Below are 10,523 nucleotides of genomic sequence, written 5' to 3' on the forward strand. Positions count from 1 at the left end.
GACTGAGAGACTTTTTCCATTGGACCATATGAACTGGAACCATAAACTCACTGAACACCAAATGAGGGTCAATGCATCCTCATCATCGTACCCACTCATTATATTCCACACCTGAACATAGCCATTATATGAACAACATACCCTCACATCTCAATGTCTGTACTTTGACCCGTTAACCTTTTACCCCCAAATAGGGGATATTGCTGATTATGTATTCCTTATATCACCCAATCTTAAATCGAACTTCGCACCCATTGATAATCCATACGTTATTCCCTGATAACCAGAAATTTCTATGCTTAAACTCTGTACCATTTGCTTTTTTAAAAATATCATATTAATACATTTTTAAAATCTTTTATTGGACCAACTTCTGTTGTTAGAAGGTACAAGCTTTCAAGCTACACAGAGCTCTTCTTCAGATCTGGGGAAGGAAATCACAGTGTCTGAGCTAAATACAGTTTGGGATCGATTGTTAAGTATAAGGGGTAATGCATGTTGTAGGCCATTACTAGAAATGGGCAATTGAGGGTTAGATTGTTATGCATACTGGGTTTGAAGTGGGCAATTAAGGGTAGCAGGCAGGGTAGTGTGTTAAAGATTGTTGTAATGAGCCATAAAACCAATGTCCCTGTCCCTGTTAGGTTTTTGTTATCTAGCAGCGTTTTGAATTTAAATTCCCAGGCTCACCTTTTGAAGGTGTTGTGGAGTTTTCCTTTGAGGGTATGATCACATGCCTTACTTCACACCTAGTCTCACTAAGGCCTTGGCTACACTTGCGAAGGTATAGCGCTGTGAGTTAAACCTGACTTCGTACATCTGAGTAGGGAAAGTGCTGCAGTCTGTCCACACTGACAGCTGCCCAGCGCACTGTTGTGGCCACATTTGCAGCATTTGCTGCGCCATTGGGAGCGGTGCACCCACAAAGCACCTCTTTCCATTCTGGCGCCGTGGGTTGTGGGAAGGGGGTGTGGGGGCGGGGCATTCTGGGTCCTGTCCCAACGCCCTGTGATGCATCACTTCGCATCCCAGAAATCTCTTTGTTTCCGTCCACCTTTGGCGCCATCTTTCAACCGTTTCTGTGCAGCGCGAGCTGTTGTCTGCGGGAAATGGAGCCCAAACTGCTGAGGTGTATGCTGACTTATCTCGCCAGCACGTCACATTTGGCTGTCGAACTATTCCTTAAGATCCAAAGTGACAGCGAGAGTGAGGAGTCCGATGATGCTATCGAGCCGCGTAACGCTTCCAACACGAAATTGCTTGTGGCATTCACGGACATGCTCAGCACCGTGGAACGCCGCTTTGGGGCTCGGGAAACAAGCACCAAGTGGTGGGATCACATCGTCATGGAAGTCTGGGATGACGAGCAGTGGCTGCAGAACTTTCGGATGAGAAAAGCCACTTTCATGGGACTGTGTGAAGAGCTCGCCCCCACCCTGCGGCGCAAGGACACGAGATTGAGAGCTGCCCTGCCAGTGGAGAAGCGGGTGGCTATTGCAATCTGGAAGCTGGTAACTCCAGACAGCTACCGGTCGGTTGCAAACCAGTTTGGAGTGGGAAAGTCGACCGTTGGAATCATGTTGATGCAAGTTTGCAAGGCCATTAATCGCATTCTACTCAGAAGAACCGTGACTCTGGGTAATGTGCAGGAAATAGTGGATGGCTTTGCACAAATGGGGTTCCCTAACTGTGGAGGAGCGATAGATGGGACACACATTCCTATTCTGGCACCACCCCACCTAGGATCCGAGTACGTTAATCGGAAGGGGTATTTCACTATGGTTCTCCAGGCGCTTGTGGATCACCGTGGGCGTTTCATTGACATTAACACAGGCTGGCAACTCGCAAGTGTAGCCAAGGCCTGAGTTTCAATGGGATTATTCAAATTGTAATGTACTGTTCACATGACTACGGAGTTGATAATCTAGCCTGTATCTGATAGCTATTTATGTTTGAGTCCAGTAGGTTAACAAATCAAATATTGCTGGGATTAGTTTTAGTTGACAAAATAGATTTGCTTTTTTTAGACGGGTAAATGCAAAACAGGGAATTAATTTACTTTTGAGAGGAAAGTGTATAAACTTGCTATTGTAATAAATTTTGTACAAGGCATGTCCTGTAAGGTATCATTTGAAAACTCATAACTTGCTGGACAGTATCTTCCTGCTAAAATATGTGTGGCAACAACATTGTAAAGTTATAAAATTTCCTTTATCATGTTATTAATGTGTTCCAAACTGAGATTAGCAGACAGGTCTGTCCTAAACAAAGGAATGTGTGCTCTGCTTAATTTGCATTTACGCAGCGAACAGAGTCGGCGAGCAGGAAGGGAAACAAAGGTGAGAAAAAGCCAACAGGGAACATCCTTCCACGTAGACTCTGTCTCTTAGTGCCCAGCAGGAAATGTTTTTCAAGAGAGGGACAGAAACTATAAAAAGGAGGGACAAACATCCCAAGTCATCCCCTTCCCTCTCTCCCTGCCTATTGCATTCACTGCCCCAAAGCGATAAAGGAAGCATTTGTTGGACTCTGGGAGAGGGGTCCTGACCTATATGGCTTGTTCAGTAAGACTTCTGAAAGCATGTAGATTTCTTGAATGTGGTATAGTTTGTCCAATTAGGTATTAGTAAACATCTTATCTTAATTTTTCTTGTAACCATTTCTGACTTTTCTGCCTCATTACTTGTACTCACTTAAAATCCCTCTCTTTGTGCATACCCTGATATATTAACTACAATGTGCGCAGCCATTTGATGACATCGTCATTAGCCAGGTGGAGAGCTGGTAGCCCGCCATCAAAATAAGTCAGTAGGCACTCATCAAGGATATGCAACATAGTCTGAAGTTGACTGCAGCTGCATCTCAGATCATTAGAAAAAACCCATTTAAAGAGATTGGTTGCACAGCTGCCGTGCCCTGTTCGAAAGCAGTTCAGAGATGACCACAGGTGCCTTGATAGATTAAAACCTGGTGAGCAGATGGTTGGGTCAGTGACGAGAGAGTGATTAATGACTGTCGTCGCTGACCATTCATTGTGCCAAGAAGATTCCACCGTCATGTCTGTTGTAGCATAAATGACCATAAAGGGAGTCTAGAAGATAGACAAGTTGGCAGGTGGTTGAAGAGGTCTGCGTACAAAGGCAGGTTGCTGTTCTCACGGATCTTGGCCAGCAGCATGACCGGTTTTCTCATGGCAAATCTGGAACAGTGCTATCTTACTAAGTATCGGTAGCCAGGGCAACAGAGTGGCCTGTAAAATCCCAGTAAAAATACGCATAGCTTTGTTAAGCTGTACATCGACCAGCCTCATATGAGATGAGCATGGGTGGCGAGTATAATAGGCAAGGGGAGGCATTGCCTCCTCTAGCACAGCCATACCTGCAGCCCAACATTTGGGCCGTGGTGCCCCCCATCTCTTCCCCTCCCTGCTCTGACCCTTCCCCAAGGCTCCCACAGCTTGCTGCTGCTGCCTGGGGTGAGTCTTCCTCCTCTCCTCTACCCCATCCCCTTCCCCCCCACCCCCCCCCGGAGGTCCCCACAGCTGCTGGCTGTGTCTCTCCTCACCCACCCTCCACACGGTGTGTGTGTGTGTGTGTAAATGCGAGCAGGGAGTCAGTGGCGGAGGGGGGGGGGGGAGTGAGGAGGCAAGCGAAGGGGATACCCTAGTAGCAGAGATCACTGAAACTGTTAAAGAGCCATTAAAGTGGTAATGAAGCCATTTAACAGGCATTTGCCAATGCCCAGGAAGCCTTTGGCCACGTTCAGCTGGCTTTTATATCATAGGAAAATGTGTTACTGGGGTTAAAAACAGTTCCCAAATGTCGACCCTTCAGTTATTCTCTGTACCCAGCAGAAGTAACTGGTAACCTGGCTCAAGGAGGAGCTGACCTAGCCAGTGAGCTTATTTCTTGATCTAGTCGTTTTATTCAAATCCAGTTTACGTAAACAAGTCTGGCAGGGAATTCTGTGAAAGAAAAGTGATTAAACTATTGCTTTAAAGCAGGCTGTCAATAACAAGCACTTTTTCAAAAGGAGAGATTGGGTTTTCGTCTCTCTCTATACAGCATACACGGAACTTCCTGCCACGCAGAGGAGAATCTGTCTGGCAATTGTGCTATACCTGTTGCCTGTTCCGTTCCCTTGGGGAATGTTATTAGTGCTTTAAGGTGAAAAGGGGACAGGGTGTCATGAGAGTGGGGGGGCAGCAGCAGGGTGAGGCGGCGAGTGGCGAGCCAGCTGCACAGCGGGTGGGGGTCTCGTGGTGGGTGGGGAAAGGGTTTGGCGGGGTGGGGGTGACTAGGTGAGTGGCAGGTGGGTGGGGAAGGAGGTGAGCAGAGGGGAATCTCGGGGGGCAGGTGAAGAGGTGAGTGGTGAGTCTGTGGTGGGTGGGGCCTGGGGCAGAGCAGGGGTGAAGTGTGGACGGGGCTGTGGGCAGAAGAGGCAGGACAAGGAGCCTGCCTCCCCCAGAGGAAGTTTCACACACCGCCCATGGAGATGAGCAACACCAGACAGGAGCACATTACTCTGCTGTTGAATAGCAGAGGGCAAGGGCTGATGTTCTAAGCGTCTGGGTGCTCGCACCCAGGTTGAACCAGCCAATTTTCTGAGCAGGTTATTCTGAGTGCTGACTTTGGCGTTAATAAGCTTATTTTACTGTTTATCTAATCCAGTGTGTTTAAACTGAAGTGTTTGATAACTATTTGAGATAATAAAATGGCATATTCCCTTTAAAGAATAATGGACTTAAAATATTTTGTACTGGAGTCACCCTGTAGTTACAAGGCTGGTGAGAGCCAGACTGTAACCAAAGTGGCTGGCAGGCTGCAGTTACACACAAACACTCAGGGTGTGGCTTGCATGCTGGAAGGCAGTTTGTGAGCAGCCCAGGTGAGAGCTACTTCAGCAAGGCACTGGAAGGCACCCAACGTTGCTGGGCAGGTGTGACACACTTGCTCATTACTCTAGATTGTACTGTGGTGTGTCACAGCTTGATTTACAAAATAAATTATAACTGGTCTCTCTTTGGAGACCTTTTTGGATTGAGGCAAAAAAAAAAAATTTAGATTATTTAAGCCTTACTCCCATCTCCTACTCCTGGCAAAGAAAAGAGAACCTCTGTAAACAAAGTGGGACTTTTCTGCCCCTTCTTCCTTTTTCATGTGTACTTTGTTCCATTTTAACTCAGCTGATATTGGTTCCCGAGGGCATTTTCTGCAGCACTGTGGCCGGCCATTAATATTGCTGTTACACTGGATGGCAGCATTGAATGTGTTGCTTATGTTGCAGTCCTGAGTCCTTAAAAAAATAAAATAAATGTCAACACTCTTTGGCCCCAATCCTGAAAATACTTATGCACACATTTCAAGTTAAACAGATGTGTATGTGTTTACAGGACTGGGCCCTTATTTGTAGCGAGATCAAAGCCACATGTTTGGTTAATTTTGCTGTACACTGTGACGGTTGCCTGAGCAGTAAGCCAAGGTGCATGATAATCAAACAGCCAGAATTTAGATTGTTACAAACTTCAGCTGAATACAGCTAGTAAGTGTTCAGTTGAAATTAGTTTTTAGGTCAATGTTCATTTTGGTGAAGTCTTTGCACTTATGGTTGATGTCCATTTCTGATTTGGTTTACTGACTATGATGAGAGAACAGAATGTTAAATAGGAAGGTAATTTAATGTGTTATAAAATGAAAATAATAGCTGTCCATTTGCCAGCCAGCCATGTTTTCAGGAATGATAGGATTCCTCTAACGCAAGAGCAATAACTACAGTGTGCCTTGTAAAACCTTTTCTGCCAGCAGCACGTTATGTATCTCCCTGTTTCTGGAGTTTGTCACCTGTTTGACCATTTTTCTTACTTAGCTAACCACACAAATAAAGTATGCCTACAGGAAAACTTAGTTCATGTTGAGATCTGTATGTACTGCATGGGAAAATGTGGGGAGGATAGTGAATGAAAATAAGATACATTTTCCCTCAGGAGCAAGTTTATATTTTTTTCTTTTGATTACTCAAGTTAAATAGTTCTAACTTGCATATGTACACAGACTTTTGTTTTGCCTGAGCAAAGCCTGCAGGATTAGGGCAAAAATTGACTAATTATGACTTATTCACACATACCAGAAAAACAGCTAAATACAAGATCGAACAGATAGTTTAGCATATCAAACTGTTTGATCCTGTATTTAGCTATGACACTCTTAGTAACTTTCTCAGCCCTGAAGAAGAGCTCTATGTAGCTCAAAAGCTTGTGTCTCTGACCAGCAGAATTTGGTCCAATAAAAGATATTACCTCACCCACCTTATTGCTCTAAAGTCAGAAACAGGCATTCCTTTGAAAGGTCAGAATAGGGCCTTAAATATATATGTAGGGGTGTTGAGTGAATGAGGAAGGAAAAACAAACACATCTCTCAATTGTTCTCTTCTGAGACCATCCACAAAACAGTATGTATAATAGCTCTGTAGCATGCTGCCCTTCCCAGAAAGTGACAAAATGAGGATCTGCGCCATTCCCTTATCATTCTAGCATCTCAAACTTATTTGCATTGAGTACGTTTCACCTTTAATTTGCTGCTGAACTAAACATGATAAAATTTTATCTCTTTCAAAGTGCAGAACAAGAGCCCTTCCAGGAATGACTGTTTGAAAATGATAAACACTATAATTTAGTTTTAAAACAGTCTTTAATATGGTATGGCCCCTCACAATGCATTCAACATACAGTTCTATGCTGCCAGCTAAGTATTTTCTCTCTTCACTTATTTTATTCTTCAGAAAACAATTTTTTATGCCAGCACTGTGGTAAAAGTTTTGTTTAACCAAAGGCTACTTGGAGATCACATTAGGCGTAATTGGAAGTTAAATCTGCTTTCAATTTAGGCGATTCTAAGCAAAAATTTGGAAAACCTCCAGCTTGTGAATACTGCACTTTTTCTTCTTTGTATTTGTTTAGATAAACCATCTTTATCAAATTGTGACAGTTTATTTTAAAACATTTTAAAGTAAAAATAGCTAGATCAAATAAATAGGTCAGTATTAAAAACCTGTTTGAAATGAGAGTGAGGAAAATGATACAAATCCGATACTTTTCCTTGAATGGAATGAATGCCAGGGCCTGGTACTTTGAATTAGATGTGATGTTTTGCTGCATGGGCGTTACAGCAATAAAAATACATATTAAAAACTAACTTTTGAAAAGTTTTAGAATATTTTTGTCATAGTTTCAGTATCTCTAATGAGTCAGTGGATTGTCTCTCTTATCCATCTACACTAGAAAAATAAGGGAATTTTGCCTGCATCAGGAAGTATTGCCTGGATATTTTGATAGTATGTAATTTCTACAGCAAAATCAAATAATATTTGGGCATTGGGAATTACCATCTATTAAGCTATTTGGATAGATCTAATGGTATAATATGTCTCTTTAAATACGGCACAAAAAAATCACATGGCATACTGGAGTAGTTTATTTAACTGGTAACTTTGTATTTCAAGAGTCACACACAGGTATGAAAACTGCAAATTGCCTTGTCTTCACTGGAATTTTACCTCGAGTTAGTTAATGTTAGTTAGCTAATAAGTTAAGAACACCTCCACCCCCCCATTTTTTTCTTAGTGAGGAGAAGGCCAATACCCTCTAATGTAGACAATAGTTATATCAGTATAAAAGTGCTTATACTAGGGTGACCAGATGTCCCGGTTTTATAGGGACAGTCCCAATTTTTTGGTCTTTTTCTTATATAGGCTCCTACTACCCCCCACCCCCTGTCCCGATTTTTCACACTTGCTGTCTGGTTACCCTATCTTACATCAGTATAGCATATGCTCAAAGACATTTAAGTTGCCTTTGTTTTGTGTTTCATTAATGTTCTTATATAACTTGTAAATTTCTGCAAGTTTTGTGTTATTACTTTATCAGGAAACATTTGTTAAATGTGTTTAGTGTCTGTGTTCTGGTTTTATAGTAAAAATAATGTGAAATGAAAAAGAGCCAACTTCTGAATCCATTTACAACTGTGTTAACCTTCCGCTTACTACTTCTGAGGGAATTCTGCACCAAAAAAATAAAAATTCTGTGCACAATATTTTAAAATTCTGAAAAATCCTGTATTTTATTTGTCAAAATAACACAATATAATCACAACAGTTTCAATTATTTTGGTAATTTATTTATGGCTGCACAGAGGTGGGGGATCATCCTGCAGCCTCCTTCCCATAACTTCTGGGACACAGACTCGGTGACAAGGCTGCACCCACCCCTGACACAGTGCGAGGGCCAGGCCTGCCCCACACTTGCCCCAGAACCACCTGGAACCTGCCTTTCCATGCTGGGTGCACCATGATAGCCAGGGCTGATCTTTCCATGAAGTGAACTGAGGCGGCCGCCTCAGATGCCAGACCGGGGGTGGGGAGGTGCCACTAGGACCCAGAGTGTAGAAAATTGTGTCTGCTGCTGGTGCATATGTATTCTCTCTGCTCTAGATGCACAGAGGTGGTGGAGTGCTGTGCTGGAGGAAGGAGGCACAAGAGACATAACAGGCAGGCAGGAGAAAAGGTGAGAGGGAATAACAGAAAGCAGCAGCAGCTGCAGGGAGAGAGAGGAGGAGGAGCCTCTTATGTACCTCTCTCGCACCCCCAGGAGCCTGGACTGATTAACACCAGCTTCTCAGGGAGCTTCCTGTTTCCTGCTGCTCCCCTGAACCCACTTGAGGAGAACAGGCAATCAACTGAAGTAGTAGGAGCCAGTTAGGCCCTTAAGAGTGGTTTCCCCAGGAATTGAAATGGGGGGGGAGTTGAATTTACAGGGTGTGTGCGTGTCAGGGCCGATGATGGGTGAGACTATGAGGGTGAAGATGGGCTGTATAGCACCATAGTAAAAACTGAAAAATGTTTCATGACCATTTTATTAGATTTAACTCATGTTTTAAAATCATCACACAAATTAAAGTTGGCTACTCAAGCCTTCTATGAAGCACTACGTCTACATCCTTGGTTTCTTGTTATAATTTTGCACAACTCTGTTAATGAACTTCTTGAATACAATGCGTTCATCTTTGGTGGCTTCTCATGTGTCCGGTACTTCCATTCCTTCAATTGATATGCTCATTTGTTCATTCACATGGTCAGGCAGAAGGGAACTTCTTTCAGAACACAAAAATTCTATTCAATGATGAAAAAGAGCGCTCAACTGTAGCTGTTGTGACTGCGAGTAGCAAGAGATGAATTCCTACTTCTTTCATCCCAGGAAACAGAACACAAAGATCAGGTTGAGCCACTAGTGATGATAAAAAAGAAGTTGAAGTCAAATCTTCATTCATTTGTCGTATGATATTCCACTCTTCGTTCAAATTCTTTATTCTGTCCTGATCACATGGCAGCCCCATTGCTGGTAGTGCCTCACTCCACTCAACTGTTGGTGTTTTATAGGACAGGTGTCTGTAAAAGCTACGTAGGAAGTTGAGTAGAATCTAGAACTCGCTGTTGTAGATTTTTAAGAATCAAGTCTGTGTACTTTTTCAGTTGTCTTAACAAACACTTCTTGTCTTCTTCACTTAAGGATTCAATATAAATGCCTTCATTAGTCAACTTCTGGACTGAAGTCTTTGCTTCTTCCAGTACTTTTTCAATGGATAGCTCTCTGATTGATCCAAATGTAACTTCTATTGCTGGACAAAGATCTACTACTGTTGTAGCAGATGCCTGGATGGCATTGTTTAATGACCCAAGTGGTTTCAACAGTAAACTTATGAGAGAGAGAATGGCAATAGTCTTCTCTGAACGTAGTAGCAAAAGTAATCCACCAGCCTCACTACTTAGATCCATCCCATCTTGGTAGATACTTTCCAAAGCCAGTAATAACGGCTGGAGTAATTTTAAGACAACAGCCAAGGATCGCTCATGAGAAAGCCAGCAGGTTTTCCCAGGTTGGACTAATTTGAATTTCAGTCCCTGTGTATCTTCTATATTTTCCAAGATATTCAGTCTTTTTGGACTCTTGCTGAAAAAATAATATAATTAAGACATTAAATTTATAGCTTTTTTTAATGTCTTTTGAAGATTCTGCAGCCCGTAACTAGTGCTAGTTGGAGTAGATGGCCTCTGCAGTGTGTATAAGAGAGATTAGGGTTACACTTTTCTCTGGGCAAAGCTTGTACTCCACCATGTCTTCCAGAGAAGTTTGCAGCGCCATCAAATTCACAAGCAATTAACTCTTCTAAGATGTGGGTTGTCACAGATGCAGCCGATGTGTCTTCTATAACTTGAACATCTAGAAATGCATCTACTGGCCTACCCCTGACATCAAGGGAACGTACACAATGACTTAATACTTAATGCCCATTTGCATCGGTGCATTCATCAGCCATGTATGCAAATTTTTTGAATGTGGTGAGAGAGTTCTTCACTTTTTCAACTGTTGAGTCTTTCACTGTTGCACCGCATACTTCTAGCCAGTCAGTTGAGTTTCTTGCAGAAAGATAGTGAGCATTTGCTAGTCTTGTTTGGAACCGGTGTTCAACTT

Source organism: Chrysemys picta, chromosome 1, assembly GCF_011386835.1.
Source record: "Chrysemys picta bellii isolate R12L10 chromosome 1, ASM1138683v2, whole genome shotgun sequence".
NCBI classification, from domain to species: Eukaryota; Metazoa; Chordata; order Testudines; family Emydidae; genus Chrysemys; species Chrysemys picta.